Below are 17,718 nucleotides of genomic sequence, written 5' to 3'. Positions count from 1 at the left end.
AATTTTTTACTGTAACGGTAGTTGTGTATTGTGAGTATTTTGGTCATTATTTTGACCTCAGTAATTTGTTCTTGGTATCTTGTCACATACCGAGTTGCATGATCATATCAAACAAATAGCATTCTATTGACAAGAAAGAGAGATAGCCTTCGTAATGATGCCTTAAAAACACCCAACAAATCTGTTCATTTTATACAAGTGAGAATTTTAGAGCCGCTCTATTGGGCAAGTAGAAATATTCATTATGCATTTAAGCCTTAGGAAATAGTTTCCCTATTTTCCTCTCATACAAGGATCCTCATTGCTCAGAAATACATCGTCATACTCACTACAAGCTACACTACACCTACACTACACTGGCCCATGACAGCTCACTCCTTCATGCAGTAACCCACGCACCTTGGAAGAGCTGGCTCACTGTCTTGCCTAAGATCCATTCCAAATCAGAAGACGAAAAGGGTATCTTGCCTGCGACATGAGAGATTGCCTCCTTTGCTCCTTTGTAACCGCATTCAGGAACAACGTAGGGGAAGTCACTGCAGACAAGTTCAGAGCATAAGCAATCCACGGTAGCAGATACAGTGCTGGAGGATGCAGGCATTATCGTATTTTTTAGTCCAATTCAGATTTTCAGTTAGGAGTATTTACTTGTTACTGGGGTTTGTGGGAATTCAACACTTAAGATGATCGTATCAGTTAATCGAGACCCAAGAGTGGTGGTGTCATATCTCATATCATAGTTGAAGAGTGATCAAAAGAAACTCTCGGTGGATCTGTGAATTCACCTTCCCCACTATTGGCTCCGTAGCTAGAGATCACACGGGAAAGAAGCTGAGCAGTGTCCTCATACGGATATGCTTCTCTTGAGATGCGAAAGAGAGCACTGTATTTGACGTAAATCTGTGGAAGTAATACATCATGGCATCATTGTAAGTATGGTAGAAGTTGCTTAATCAACTGATACTGAAAATGGCTCATTTGCACACGAAATATTATTTTCTCAAAGGCTATTCATAATCATGCATATGCGTATAAATAGATAACTAGAGTTAGTTAAGCCATTGATTTACTGATCAGCCTGCGCACAGGGGAACAGATTCCAGGTATTACCTGTGGGAATCTGGATAAATTTAGAAATGAGGCAAATGCTTTCTCTTCATCATCATTCCTGGATGTCAATGCAAACGAACTTAATATGAGCAACAGCTTGATAAGGATCACGTTCTAGCAAATTATGAACAAGCACAACACGAGCTTACGTTGGGGGCTTGCAGAAAGCCATATGATCAATAATAACAGTAGTTGTAGGATATTCCCTACGCAGCTCCTCTATTTCCTGAATATATAGACCGATTCCCTGCATGCACAAGAACAAAAAGAACAGGAAACTAATCTCAAGTTTGTAAAACAGGGCATAATCACTTCTCTAATGTTTTACTTAATAGTATCCTATTCATGCAGAATGATTTTGCAAACAAGCTGCTGATGTGATTTCCATAAAACTCATGTGACCAATAACTTGACTAGGGATTTGCATTTTGTGGACATTATTTTTATTGGTTATGGCTTCAGAGTGGCACAACCTGACAATCCCAAATATGCAATTCTTTGTCCATCTGTGGACTATTCTTTCTTTACAACATACACATAGTGCTACATTAGCATTTCTGCAATAGGAAGACATCGTCCAAAACCTCATGTCAAAGTTCCACTTTTCCCTTTACATAATGTGAGTATGCTAAAAAATATGTATTGCACATGCATCTAGTAGAGGAATGCATCTTTTACCTTCATCACCATTATTCCAACTGGTGCTCCAAGTTCTCCAGCCTTAGCAAACAATGACCTCCCAACCTCATTAGTCATCTGTTTATTTGAGAAATTTTGTGTTTTCAGGCCACTTATGATCATAAATCAAAATCAATAAAACAAGAAAAGATATTATACAGTGATGCACAGTTGTCCATTTGCAAACCTTTTGACCAGATGGCCATAAGTTCGGGTTGAACCGTACTGCACGGTATTTTCCCTGGTGAAAAGCAAAGGAAGCGTATATTATAAAGTATTAGGTTGGATTATTCCTTTTGTGTGCAAGAAAATTCCAAGAGATGTACCTGTACAATGAGATGTTCAGGCTGTTTAATCCCACTCCCTTCATCTGCAGGATTTGCGAGGCAGCAACCAATGAATTTGGATGGGTATTTCTTCAACACACTACAACAAAAACCAAAACGAAATGAATCATGGTCTTATTGATATAGTCATGTGACTAATACAGGCGGGGTTGGAACGGGATGGGTGCATGGAAAATCATACCTAGTTACCAAAGAATGGTCAAACACGTGATTAATAGGCTGAACAATGAGAGCCCCATCCACTCCAGCTTCGTCCATACACTAAAGGTAAGAGTTGAAAAAACTGAAAACAATTTAGTAATTGTCATCGCTGCACATGTCTAAGTATTGTCCGTGTCAATGGGCTAATGAAAAGATATGTAGTGTATTAGTACTTTTAAGTAATCCTGCTAATGGGCTGAAAACTAGACTATAAACTAAGCTGAAATATATCTTGGTTTATATGTGATGAGTGATTGATAAGGTTGTCGATTTAGGTTTGTCGAGTTTTGGATTGCTTGAGGTTGGTTTGAGCATTTTGATTATGGACTAACTGGAGTTGGAGTTAGAGAAATGTGTTTGCTTGTCTCATAGTGTGCAGGTGACAGATACAACTTAACGGTCGATGGCGGGTGATCAGGGCTAAATGGGTGCATGGTGCTGGACGATCAAGGAGGTTGGGAGGAGTCAAGGGCGATCCTAACTGTATATGTGGAGGTCAAGCAAAGCATGAAGTGGAGGATGAAGACGGCGTGTTGACAAAGTCAAGTGAAAGGGATGCCCGTGCAAGTGACAAGATGGCCCAAGGGATCCGGAGTGGGAGAGACTTGTCGGGGGTCAGGATCGCAAGACGGAGTACACGTGTCGATATCAGAGCGCTTGCTTAAGATGTAAACAAGTGGCGAGTTACGTTTTGAGAAGCGTACAGAGAGTTTCACGGTTGGGCCTCAAAACCGTAGGAAGATTGAAGGAGTTGTAGCACCATCATAAAGCTTGCGTCGAGGCAAAGCTAAGTTGTGAAAGCGCCGCAGCCGTTCGATGGTCAGAGTAAGAAATGGATCAAAATGCCATCGATAGTAGGTAGGAATGTACTACAAGAGAGAGGTATTTTGAAAATAAGCTAGAAAACCAAGGGGTCAAGTTTCTTAGACTTATAAATAGAGGGGTAGGTGAGAAACCAAGTTGAAATGTGACTTGGTTTACTTTTGATGAGTGATTGACATTGATATTATTTGGTTTGATGATCTTCGATTTTGCATGAGTTTTGATGTGATTTGAATTGATTTGGGATTTTATTTGAGCATATTGATTAGGCTAACTGAAATTGGAGTTAGAGATATGTGTTTGCTTGTCTCATGGTGTATAGTTGATGAATGCAACTTGGCGGTCGACGATGGGATGATTGGGGCCAAGCGGAGTGCTTGGTACCGAACGACCATGGATGCCGTACGGAGTCAAGGGTGATCCTAACTGAACACGTGAAGATCAAGCAAAGCATGGAAGGTGGATGGAGACGGCCTGTTAATAAAGTCAAGCAAAAGGGATGCTGGTGCAAGTGACAAGGCAGCTTGAGGGATCGGGAGTGGGAGAAACTTGCCGGCGGTCAAGATCGCAAGATGGAGTATATACATCGACATCGGAGCACTTGCTTAAAGTGTAAGAAAGTGGGGAGTCACGCCTTGAGATGCGTGATGGGGTTTTATGGTTTGGCCTCAAAACCGTGGGAGGACTAGAGGAATACGTGGCACCATCGTGAAGTTTGCGTCGAGACGAAGCTAAGTCGTAAAGGCACCACGGCCGTCTGAAGAATCGAAAAGGAAATAAACCAATACCCTCGATGGTAGGTAGGAGTGTACTACAAGAGATGTGTATTTTAGAAAAAAGCTAGGAAACTTAAGGGTCAAATTTACTAGGTTTAGAAATAGAGGGATAGGGCTAGGAGAGGAGATAAACCAGCCATTTTGAGCCTCTTGTGCCATCTATATGAGAGCCTTGTGCTAGGATTTTAGAGGAAGAGGAGTGTTTAGCCTATGGTGAGAGCTTTGTGAAGAAAAATATTTGTAATATGCCTAAAATAGGGTTGACCTCTGCTGCAATGAAGTTTCTTTTTTTCATGTTATTGTGCTCACCTCCTTCTAGTTTGCCTCTATTGGTTCCCTTGAAAGTTTGCAAGTTTTTCGGTATCTAGATTTGATTTTCGTTTTGATTTTTGAGCTGAAATTTCAGCACCTTGTAAGATCATTCTTTTTGTTACTAGAGGTATAAAATTCACACACATACTTATGTGATGGGGTCTTGAATTCCCTTGCATCTAGATAATCAACTTGGAGAGTTTCGTAGCTCGAGAGCTGCCATTTTGAGCCCCATCAACTATTTTAGATGACAATGGAGAGAAGTAGAAAGATTCCTCTGTTTGATGGTCGAGATTTTTCGTACTAAAAGGTGCGAATGGAGGCTTATCTTCTAATCAAAGAAAGTGCAATTTTGAAAATAGTTGATTCCAACTATGTGATTCTTGCTGCTCGCACGACTCAGATTCAAATAGAGCAGTATGAGTTTAACAACAAGGCCAGAAATATTTTGTTCATAAGTCTAAGTCAGAATGAGTTTGATAAGGTCCAGCACCTCCGCACTGCCTGAGAGATCTGGTCTACTCTGAATGTCTTTCATAAAAGCACTAATCAGATTAAGGCTAGATGCCAAGACACATACAACCAATAATATCAAATGTTTGTGCAAGGCCTCGAAGAGTTTTTGGATGCGATGTTTGCTCGCTTTGATGGGATTGTTAGCAATCTTCGATCCACTAGTGTTCTGCCCAATACTGACCATGAGAGAGCGATCAAGCTTCTCTACGCTCTTGACCGTAGCATATGAGAAGTGAAAATCTCGAACATTGAAGAGTCACCAAGTTATGACACATTGATTTATGATGAACTCTTTAGCAAGCTCAAGTCCACCAAGATAGCCAAGGCGGCTCGGATAGGTCTTGGAAACCCCCTGTCTTAGAACATGGTGTTTGTTTCCAGATTGAATGGTGGCAATCAGGCTGGAGCTAGCTTCTCTTATGTCGAGTGATTTTGCTTTTTCTTCTTTGGTTTCTATAATAGAGGAGCAGGTAGATACTTTGGATGCTGAGGACCTTGCTCTCATTGTGAAGAAGTTCACCCACTTCTATAACAATCATCGAGACCAAAGGAGGGGTAGTTCCCATGCCTACTTTGAGTGTGGTGATACCACCCACTTCAAGGTGGACTCCCCCAAGATCAAGAAGAGGAAAGACCGCAACCACGACCACAACAAGCACAAGATGAGGAACAAGAAGCCTTTCTTCAAGAAGAATCGCAACAAGATGGCTAACTAGATGGCCAATGCGGCTTCTAAGGCATTTGTGACTGCTCTCAGTGACATCGACACCTCTTCTAGTGAGGCGGAGGAGCTCCGGTGAAGGACAAGTAGAAGAAGAACAAGGACTTCACCGTCCTCTGCTTTATGGCGGATGATAATAATGACAGCGACCCCGAGCTTGATCCCTCCGAGGTATTACCTTCCAATGACTAGCTTTCTAACCAAGTTGATACCTTGAATGTTGCTTTCATTAGCCAGGATAGGTTACTTAAGAAAGCTGTGCATGAGTTGAAGGAGCTTAGGCCTAAGTATGATTCTGTTTCTTCTGAGTTTGCATTGCTTAGGTCTAGGTATGATGATGAGTGTGAGCATGTTTGTTGGTTATGACTAAACTTGCCGAGCTTCAGAATGTGCATGCTCAAGTTGCCAGTCGGCTTGAGAATGCTGAGAAGAAGCTCTTTGAGGAGGAGTCTATGTCTACTCTCTTATGTGCTTGAAAGAATTGCCCTTTGCTTGCAAATGATGTTGAAATGAAAAACAAGCACCTTAAAGAGCTAGAATCTAGATTGGCTAGTGTTGGGTGTTCAAAGGATGTGCAGTTGAACTGTTCTACTTGCATAGTCTTTCAGAAAAAGCTCAGCTGGGTTAGAGGGCAAGTTCAGAAACTCTTAAATAAGAATGAGTATCTCCTTTCTCTAGTGGAGAAGGACTCAGAGGGCAAGGGAAAAATGAATTTGATCTTAGCCAAGACAAAGATGTGTGCTGATAAGGCGGGTTTGTCTCTTGGGTTGGGATTTGAGAGGATTGATTAGAATAGGGATAGTAAGACTATTTTTACCACACCTACTACCCTAGAAGCTGAGAAGTCCAAAATCAATGTCACACCATAACCCATTAAGAAGAAACCCACACCACAGCCTACCAAGAAGAATCCAACACTACAACCCAAGAAAGCTCCACAACCTAAGGTGAGAGCCCCGGTGAGAGAGCCTAGAGTGACCGGCAGTTGAGTTTCCAAGAGATGCCACCATTGCACCTACTGCCACAGATAGGGTCACATTGTTGGGTTTTGCTTTCGTTATAGCAGAGATGAGTGGCATGAGTGGGAGTGGAGTACCTGGGACATGTACTGCCCTTCTGTTGGTGTACATGAGTCTTTCCCTCACTCTCGCCCATGAGTGGGAAAATTAGGCTTTGAGCATCCCATCACTTGTTGATCTTAACCGGCTTTGTGATCCTTAGGCGACAATGGAGAGAAGTGGGAAAATTCCATTCTTCGATGGTCAAGATTTTTCGTACTAGAAGGTGTACATGGAGGCTTATCTCCTAGGCCAAGGAAGTGCAATATGGGAGATTATGGACTCCAACTATGTGATTCTTATTGCTCATTCTTCTTCGGTCTAGATTTAACTAGCCTGAGTCATAATGAGTTTGACAGAGTTCAGAACCTTCGTACTACTCACGAGATCTGGTCTACTCTTAGTGTCTTTCATGAGGGCACTAATCAGATCAAGGATAGGTGCCAGAGCACGTATAACCAAGAATACTAGATATTCATATAGAACGTAGAGAGTCTTTGGATGCTATGTTTGCTCGTTTTGATGGAATTGTTAGCAATCTTTGATCCTCTGGTGTTTTGCCCTACTCTAACCACGAGAGAGCGATCGAGCTTTTCTATGCTCTTGACCGTAGCATATGGAAAGTTAAGATCTCGAGCATTGAAGAGTCACCAAGTTACGACATGTTAACTTGTGATGAACTCTTCAGCAAGCTTAAGTTCACCGAGATAGCCAAGGCGGCTCGGATCGGTCTTGGAAATATCCTATCTCAGAACATGGTGTTGGTTTTCGGACCTAGTGGTGGCAATCAGGCTGAAGCTAGTTTTTCTTGTGCTAACACTTCACAGAGTGGATTTGCTTTGTCTTCCTTGGTTTCTATCACAGAGGAGCAGGTGGACGCATTGGATGATGAGGACCTTGCGCTCATTGTGAAAATGTTCACCACAACAACGGATGAGACCGTAGGAGGGGTAGTTCCTGTGCCTGCTTTGAGTGTGGTGGTAGCACCCACTTCAAGGCGGACTGCCCCAAGTTCAAGAGGAAGGAAGACCACGACAAGCACAAAAAGAAGAACAAGAAGCCCTTCTTCAAGGAGGACCACGACAAGATGGCCAAGAAGGCGGTCATGGCGACTTCTAGGGCATTCATGGTGGCACTCAGCGGCATCGATACCTCTTCAAGCTCGAAGGAGAGCTTGGAGGAGGAGGAACCGCAAGTGAAGAGCAAGAAGAAGGCTAAGGACTTCACTGGCCTCTTCTTTATGGCGGATGATAACGACAACGATAGCGACCTCGAGCTTGATCCTTCTGAGGTATTGCCTTCCTACGACCAACTTTCCATCCAAGCCAATACCTTGCATGATACTCTTGTTAGCCAGGATATGTTACTTAAGAAATCTATGCGTGAGTTAAAGGATCTTAGGCCTAAGTATGAGTCTGTGTCTACTGAACTTGCATTGCTTAGGTCTAGGCCTAATTTTGAGGAGTGTGAGAGTTGTTTGATTGTTATGGCTGAACTTGCTGAGCTTCAGAATGTGCATGCTAATGTCACCAGTTGGCTTGAGAGTGCCGAGAAGAAGCTCCTTGAGGAGGAGTTTAGGTCTACTGTATTAGGTGCTTGCAAGAATTACCTTTTCCTTGCAAAGAATGTTGAACTAAAAGACAAGCGTCTTAAGGAGCTAGAATCTAGATTGGAGAATGCTGATAGTTCTATGGATGTGCAGCCAAAGTGTCCCACCTACATGATCCTTAAGGACAAGCTCAGCTGGGTTAGAGGGCAAGTTGAAAAGGTCATGGTTGAGAATGGGTACCTCTTTTCTCTTGTGGAGAAGTACTCAGAATGCAAGGGCAAAATGGATTTGATCTTGGGCAAGACCAAGATGTGTGCAGATAAGGCTGGGTTAGCTTTGGGTTTGGGCTTTGAAAGAGTTTCTTACGCCAGTTGTAGCAAGACTGTTTTCACCTCACCTATTACCCTAGAGTCAGAGAAAGCCTAGATCAATGCCTCACAATCCATGCCAAAAAGGAATAAGGCTACACCTCAACCTACAAAGAAGAAACCAACACCCAAGAGAGCTCCATAACCTAAGATGAGGGCACTTGTAAGAGAGCCCAGAGTGACCGGCAGTTGAGCTCTCGAGAGACTTTACCATTGCTTTCGCCATAGGAGAGATGAGCGGTGTGAGTGGGAGTGGAGTACCCGGGACATGTACCACCCCTCAGTTGGTGTACATGAGCCTTTTTCTTGCTCCTATCCATGAGTCTCTAGCATTTTTCAGTCTTTTTCTAGAGGCGTTTCCTGGCATGGATTTTACCATGACTCATATGGTTTTGGTCCACGTGTAAGAGGCTTTGAGTCTCAACGCTTAGTCAAACCATGTTTTCCTCATCGTGGTACTCGCCCCTAGTGTTTTGGTGTTAAGTTGCATGCATCTACTGTTTCTGCTTCAGGGCAGATGACCTAGTGCTGGATTCCCAGGAGGCTTTTGACTAACCCCAGTATTGAGCAATCCACCTTCTATTCTTCTCATATGTAGGTGTCAGGTGGATGCCTAGAGAACAAGTGGCTCGTCGACTCCAGTTGTTCGCGTTATATGACTGGAGATTCATCATGGTTCTCCAGCCTCACCCCAACGAAGCAACACGAGTACATCACATTTAGGGATGATCGGAAAGGTAAAGTGAAGGCCAAAGGAACGGTAAAGGTAAATGAGAGTTTTGCTCTCAAAGATGCGGCTTTAGTTGAGGATCTGGTATATAACTTGCTTTCTGTATTTCATTTGCTTGATGAGGACTTGGAAGTGCACTTCAAGTGCGATACTTCTCGAGTTCTTGATTCTTCTAGCGTTTTGAATTGCAAGATTTCTCAAGTTGGGAGAGTTTTTAGAGCTGATTTTTCTGAGTCTTCTGGTTCTTCTTGGTGTTTAATTTTCCAACCTTCTTCTGAGCTTTGGATGTGGCATAGGAGACTAGGACACATGAGCTTTGATTTGCTTGCTCGTTTGTGTGCCCTAAACTTGATCCGAGGATTGCCTAAGCTTAAGTTTGAGAATAACCTTGTCTGTGCTCCTTATTAGCATGGCAAGATGATTGCTATTCCTCACCCACAAGTCAATCTAATGATGACTGAACAACTGGGAGAACTTTTCCATATGGACATTGTTGGTCCTTCTTGGGTTCGTTCGGTGGGTGAGAAGTGGTATGTATTTGTTATTGTTGATGATTACTCTCACTACAATTGGGTCTTAAAAGCAATTCACACACTTTCGGAGCTTAGCTTTGAGATTGTTTAAAGAACTCCTAGGTGCATTAAAAGAAATTCACAGTGATAATGACACCGAGTTCAAGAACTATCTCTTTGATGCTTTTTGCCTTGAACATGGCATTGAACATCAATTTTTTGCACCACGCGTTCCTCAGTAGAATGAAGTGGCTGAAAGAAAGAATAAGACTTTATAGAGATGGCTAGGACGATGCTCGATGAGCATAGGACTCCTAGGAAGTTTTGGACTGAGGCTATTACCATAGTGTGCTACATCTCAAATCGGATTTTCTTGCTCTTGCTCTTGATCTTGAATTTGACTTTTTATGAGTTGCGCTTTGGGAGGAAACCAAATGTTTCACATTTGAGAGTTTTCGGTTGCTGGTGCTTCATCCTAAAGTGTGGCAATCTTGACAAGATTAAGTCGCATTTTATCGATGATATTGTCTTAGGGTATTCTCTTCATAGTCATGCTTATAGGGTTTATAATCTTGACACTAACACCATCATGGAATCCTATGATGTGACTTTTGATGAAACAACCCCCTATGCTAGTTCCACCTTTGAGTGTGCAAGAGATCAGGAGATGAGCGAGAACATATTTGTAAATGGTGACCTTCTAGCTCTCGGTGATGATGATGATGATCCACTATTTCACTAGACCATACTTGCTCCAGAGTTAGTTCCTGCTTCTACTCCAACAGAGGGTCCTGCAGCCCCTACATCCACTTTACCTGCTCTCGAGCCTGCACCAGCTGTGTTTGAGGGGGAGGTTCTCTCACGGAGTGAGGCCCCTCAACACATTCAACAGCAACATCCCCCCCCCCCACATGACTATCGAAGATCTTGATGAGAGGGTAACTAGGTCCAAGTCTGCTTATTATGCTCATTTTACTGATTCTGCATTCGTTGCTTCTTTTGAGCCCTATGATATTAGACATGCTTTATCTAATTCAAATGGGGTCAATGCCATGCATAAAGAGTTAGAAAACTTCGAGAGAAACCAAGTTTGGGACCTTGTAGAGCCACCTCCCAATGTTCACACTAAAGGCACAAAATGGGTTTTTAAAAATAAACAGAGGGAGGATGGGTCTGTAGTGAGAAACAAGGCTAGATTAGTGGCTTAGGGTTTTACTCAAATAGAGGAGATAGACTTTGGAGAGACCTTTGCACCGGTAGCTAGGCTAGAAGTCATTAGGATCCTTCTTTCTTTTGCGGCATCTTAGGGTTTTAAGCTGTATCAAACGGATGTCAAGATTGCGTTCCTAAATGGTTTCATATAGGAAGATGTCTATGTCAAGCAATCCCCAGCTTTGAACACACCAAATACCCACATAGAGTATACAAGCTTCAGAAAGTTTTGTATGGGCTTAAGCAAGCACCTAGGGCTTGGTACGATAAACTTAGATCTTTCTTGTTAGAACATGGGCATATCATGGGGTTGGTTGATAAAACTTTATTCACTCTCAGGCATGGCAAATATTTCCTACTTGTTCAGATTTACGTGGATGATATCATTTTTTATGGCTCTTCTCATGCACTTGTGGCCAAGTTTGTAGAAACTATGAGCAGGGATTTCGAGATGTCAATGATGGGTGAGCTCAGCTTCTTCCTTAGACTTCAAATCAAGCAAAGAAAGAAGGGTACATTCATCCACCAGATGAAGTACACAAAGGAGTTGCTGAAGAAGTTCAACATGAGCGACGTAAAGCCCTTGGTGGCACCAATGGCTACCTCGACTTTGCTTGATCCAGATGAAGATGGTGAAGCAGTGGACCAGCGGGAGTTCAAGAGCATGATTGACTCCCTCCTGTACCTGACGACAACAAGACCAGATATCCACTTCACCGTCTACCTCTGTGCGCGCTTCCAAGCTTCACCAAGGACGTCTCATCGCCAAACGGTGAAACACATTTTGAGGTACCTCAAGCACATTCTCGAGTACGGACTCTGGTTTTCTGCTTCCTCTTTGAAGTTTTTTCGATGCGGATTTTGCTGGGTATAGAATTGACAGGAAGAGTACTTTTGGTATGTGTCATCTCTTGGGTACTTTTTTTGTGTGTTGGTCTTCTCGCAAGCAGTCTAGCGTTACGCAGTCTACTGCTGAAGCTGAATATGTAGCTGCCGCTAGCTGTTGCTCACTGATTTTTTGGATGGTTGCTACTTTGAGAAAATTTGGGTTAGATTTCAGGAGTGTGCCACTTTTGTGGGACAACACTAGTGCCATAAGCTTAGCCAATAATCTAGTCCAGCACTCCAGAACCAAACACATATATGTGAGATTACACTTTCTGAGAGACCACAATGAGAAGGGGGATATATACTTGAAATACATTGATACTCAACACCAGCTAGCCGACATCTTTACTAAGCCTCTAGATGCTACTAGATTTGCCTATTTAAGGGGAGAGCTTGGTGCGTGTCATCCGTATGGCATTATGTGAGGTGGAGTTTCCTTTGTATATACTCTATCTTACTTTTTACATTTGTATTGTATTGCATCATGTAAGATAATCATACTAGTTGAGCTTTGACTTGTATGACTTTAGCATTTTTTATTGTTAGACTTGAATTTGGACTAAGTTGAGTAGTTGTGCGGAGCAAGCATTTAATCTTAGACTCCTCTTGATGCTTTGACATGAAATATTTCAAGCAAGCTAGCTTTCCTTAAAATTAAATTTAGCAATTTTATGAATCATGTAGACTATTAAATGATACATTCTTGATCACCATATTTGTATTTGTTTTGGCTTAGTCAATGCTTGTGTTAAGGCTAGTTTGATTAATATCTTGCTCTAGGCTTCTTGGTTCAAGTTAGTGGATTGGGAAACATTGCACTATGTTTTCTGTCTTCATCAAATATTTACCTCATGATAGAACCTTAGGGGAACATGTGTCCCTTGTGTCATAAAGACACCACTTGAATTGTTCTTGTGAAACTTTGATAATTTGTGGAAAATTGAATAACCTTGAAAAATCAAGTTTCTTGTGCCAAAATGTGATCCAATACGGTTGTCTTGAAGCCTCAAGGTGTTTATCGTACCTAGTCGCGTGAGACTTTGCTTGGATAAGAGGCAACTTGATGATAAAAATGAAAGAAATGTGTCTAATTGATTAATTTTGTTTTAAATCACTTGATCTAACTAAGTCTTGGTTTCATATATGAACATTTGAAAAGCCTACTATCATGAATGCTTGTTTACCTTATTTGATATTGAAGTTGGTTAGTTCATAATGCTTGTATTGCCTCGTCATGAGTGGATACTTATGTGGTGGTCACTTTGAACATGATTCAGCTACTTGAAATTAAATGCGCCAACTAAATCTTTGGGTTTATCCTGTACATCTTCATGTTCTTGTATCACGGTTTCTTTTTGAGCCTTTGTGCATTTATGAGCTCCATCTTCTACTTTTCATAGCCCTTTGATGTTTCTAGCTTTTGTAAATACTTTGTAGTATACTTGTGAAATCTCATTAGGATTACATGTTCATGCATTGCATAATATTTTATCCTTGATGTTTGCATTGCCAAAGGGGAGAAATGAAAAATTTGCACCAAATCAAAGAAAAATCTTGCATAAATGAAAAATGTGCATTCATCAAGGGGGATCATTTGATTTTGTGTTTTTGAGTTATTATTTCTCTTTTGAGGTTTTTAGATTGTCTTTGCCTCTCTTATGCCTTATTCAACCTTTCTTATACCCAGTGACATGTTTTTTCTATTTTTGAGTTTTTGGTCACTTGGATGAGCCTATCTTCTTCAAAAAAAAATCTTTGTGCTTTGAGGTGTTGTCAATGCACTCATCAGGGGGGAGATTGAGAAATCAAGTTGAAATGTGCCTTGGTTTATATGTGATAAATGATTGACGAGGTCGTCGATTTGGTTTGTCGAGTTTTGGATTGCTTGAGCTTGGTTTGAGCATTTTGATTATGGACTAACTCGAGTTGGAGTTGGAGAAATATGTTTTCTTGTCTCATGGTCTGCATGTGATAGATGCAACTTGGTGGTCGACAGCGGATGATCGGGGCTAAGCGGGTGTTTGGTGCTGGACGATCAAGGAGGTTGGGCGGAGTCAAGGATGATCCTAGCTGTACACGTGGAGGTCAAGCAAAGTATAAAACAGAGGATGAAGACGGCGTGTTGACAAAGTCAAGCGAAATGGATACCAGTGCAAGTGATAAGGCAGACCGAGGGATCGGAAGCGGGAGAGACTTACCGCGTTCAGGATCGCAAGACGGAGTACACGTGTCGATATCAGAGTGTTTTCTTAAGGTGTAAGCAAGTGATGAGTCACTCTTTAAGAAGCGTGCAGAGGGTTTCACGGTTGGGCCTTAAAACCGCGGAAGGATTGGAGAAGTATGTGGCACCATCGCGAAGCTTGCGTTGAGGCGAAACTAAGTCATAAAGGCGTCATGGCCGTTCGATGGACGAAGCAAGAAATGTACCAAAATACCCTCGGTGGTAGATAGGAGTGTACTATAAGAGAGTGGTATTTTGATAACAAGCTAGGAGACTTAGGGGTCAAGTTTACTATACGTGTAAATAGAGGGGTAGGACTATGAGAGAGTTTGAACCAGCCACTTGAGCCCCTTATGCCACCCATTTGAGAGCCTATTGCTAGGGTTTAAGAGGAGAAGAAAATGAGTGCTTAGCCTATGTAATATGTGAGAGTTTCGAGAGAAAATATAATCCGCTTAAAATAGGGCTGATCTATTTGAGTAATAATGTTTATGTTTTTGCATATGCTTGAATTCTCCTCTTTCTAGTCTCTCTCTATTGGTTCGTTGCAAGTTTCCAAGTTTTTCTTTTTTGGTTGTAATTTTCTTGTTGATTTTCATTTTTGCCTTTGAGCTACGATTGAGAAATGCCACTCTGCGATAGTGACCGACGCGATGCTATACGGGAGGGACCTCCGTGGGGGGGGGGACAAGGGTATAAATAGGATGTTAGCCTCTTTCCGCCCGTAAAACTGAAATCAATCCAAATCCATGACCTTGACGATTGAGGAAAAGGGGTATGCATTTTTTCAACCTTAGGAAATTATTATTCTTTTTGTTAGAGGCATAAACATTCATATACTCATGTATTTGAGAGGGTCTTGAATCCCCTTGTCTCTAGATAATCAACTTGGAGAGTTGCTTCTTTCGGTGACTGTCATTTTGCTTTCTTATTCATTTAAGTTTTAAGCTTTTGTGCTCAAAGATACAAGGAATGGTTTTGAATAGAGCCTATGGTTCATATTCCATCCGTGGAGTCATGTTGTCTTAGAACTTTCTTTCTCGCTTTATATCTAAAGTTTATGTTATGTTTGTGCGTTTTTAGGGGCGTTGGGTGAACAAGGAGTAGGCCATCTATTCGCAGGAAATTTGTAAGGCACCTATTTAGCCCCTCTGGTCTCTATTCTCGGTCCTACACAAACCATTTCAACAGTCGACGTCAGCCCACCCTCCTCGACCCTTTATTCCACCCTCCAAAGCCAACCCAAACTAGACCATGTGCAGAATTCAATCCAAACCATTGCCTCAAATGGGCTCCAAACCATTTCAAAACCATTTCCTCAATTGGGTTCCAAACCGTTTCAAAACCATTTCCCCAAGCCCGTTTCCCAACTCAATTTGGCTGGGCCCAGACCACTGTCTCAACCCACGGTTTGGAACCAATCTCAACCCGAAAGTTGAAGCCAATCCCATCCAAACTAACCCATTCTAATGGCTAGCCCAAACCGAACCAGTCCACTAGCCATATCAGCCCATTCCTCACCAAACCAAATCAACCCAACTTAAAAATCAACCTGCTAAAATCGGTTTCAGCCCAAACCATTTGCAAGCCTATTTAGTAGGACAAAGTAATTTTCCGAGAACGTGCAGTGCATGTGTTCCATTAAGAGATGAGAGGGACCAAGTCATTAAAACCCTTATTATCAAATTTGCAATATCAAGTTTGCAACCAAAACAAGAATAGAGGGGGGGACACTTTTTTGGTGCCAATTTTAAGGGATTGCACATGGATACAATGCACAATACACCATTAGCCACCAATTCATCACCCATACTGGCACAATTTGGCCTCCCAATCGTCAGAGACTATGATATCCTCCACCTATAGCTACTTGCAGAAACAAATAACAGGGTTGTAGCCAACCAGAAGCCATGAACTGAGATGCACAGTTTTGAATTTCTCTGACTAACCTCGAGCAGGAAGTTAGTGTCGCCCCAGAGTGTCGTCTCCTGGCTGGAGAAGTACATGTACCCCTCCTTTGCCTGAGCAGACATAGTCGCTAAAACACCAGTCACACCACACAATGAAGAAGCACCCACCACTACCCCGTCAGGAAACTAGAACTGGAGGCAAGCTCATCTGGTGGAGCGAGGCCCAGATGTGGAGGTGGGAGTCGACGACCTTGCAAGAGGAAGCGGAGGCGGAGCCCTCATTTGTGGAGCCGGAGGCGGCGGACATGGTGGCGACAATGGTGGTAGAGAGGAGCAGATGCCTCCTCGTTGGGGTCGGGGAGGAGGGGAGACAGAAACCTGCACAGAGCAGCGGCAACAGCCGATGAGGAGGCCATTAAAGACGACGAGTGGCTGGCAACAGCTAGTGCCTCCATGCTCCGTGCTTACTCTGTACGTGTGTACCGATCGAATGAAGTGGAGTACCAGAGGATTTACGGGCCGAGTCGGGAAGGAGGGTCCAGGTTTCAGTGAAAATTCATAGAGCCTTTTTAATTTATATATTTTTATTTTTCAATATTTACAAAAATATACGATTATTTCAAAATATTACACATGTAGGTGACCGTCGCCCGTTGAAGGGGCGATAGTAAAGTGTCACCCGTCCAACCGGCGATAGCTTGTGGGATCCACGACACAACAGGTTAAAAATTAAATACCTTGACCGATGTGGCATCTATGTCAACATGTTGCCAATATCTCTGCTGAGCCCATTGAAAAAGGTGTCGTCCGTTCAACGCACGACACCTTTTTTGATGTATACTTAAAAAGTTAGCATGCATGCTTTTAGACTTTTGATATTGCATGCACATGCATGCATCATGATTGCACGGGTGCTTTTGTTTTGGACTGAAAAAAGCTAGCCCAACACCACATGTGAAAAAGTGTTGGGCCCCAATAGAGGTGTCGCCGACACGTTGATGTGGACACCGCATCGGTAAAGGTATTTAATTTCTGACCATTATGCCGTAGTACTCACAAGGTATCACCTGTTGGATGGGCTGCACCTTATTGTCGCCCTTTCAACAGGCGACAGTAGCCTATATGTGCAATATTTTGAAATGACTGTGTATTTTTTATAAATATTAAAAAAATAAAAAAGTATAAATAAAAAATTCAAAATTTGTATGCATAGGTCGACTTGAGCCGTATAGTCCAAACAAGGCCTAAGCGAAGTAGAAATGTGTTGTGAATTCTTTCGCCTCATGGTATTCGCAAACTTTGTAGAACTAGAAACCACACATGTGTTACACACATGTGAAATCAATAATATTATGATGGTGGCAAAAAAACATAGGAAAAAATAATATTACACCATCAATAATAAGATCGATGGGTTAGATACTCATTTATTACAATATTTTATTTATTTGATATGTAACTCAGTTAAAATTGGGTCACTGTTCTTTCTATTAGAATTTTTTTTTTCTAACTTAAATAATGTGCTTGTAATGTAAGAGAGCATTCATCAGGAAATGTAATCAAAATAACATAACACACAAAATATCTGTATCAATAATAATGAGGCTCGAGTAGACAAAAAAGGCTACGCATCCGATATTGGGGGAGGGAATGCTAGGCCACCGGTGGACTTGTAATGGATTATTTGCATATTTTGGTCAAGTTTAGATCAAATTACTTTCAATATTACATTCTTTGCTTAAAATGATAATATATTTGAGGCTTCCATCACACCATAACGTAGATTT

At 42.0% G+C, this 17,718-nt stretch overlaps 1 pseudogene; it reads right to left on the bottom strand.

The window, feature by feature from the left end:
* Nucleotides 1-379: 379 nt before the first annotated feature.
* Nucleotides 380-16,238, bottom strand: LOC133889658 (uncharacterized; annotated as a pseudogene).
* Nucleotides 16,239-17,718: the final 1,480 nt, after the last annotated feature.

The sequence above is a fragment of the Phragmites australis genome, chromosome 13, assembly GCF_958298935.1.
Source record: "Phragmites australis chromosome 13, lpPhrAust1.1, whole genome shotgun sequence".
Classification (NCBI taxonomy): Eukaryota; Viridiplantae; Streptophyta; class Magnoliopsida; order Poales; family Poaceae; genus Phragmites; species Phragmites australis.
The sequence above is the reverse complement of the archived record's forward strand: the minus strand, read 5'-3'. Positions and strand labels throughout refer to the sequence as shown.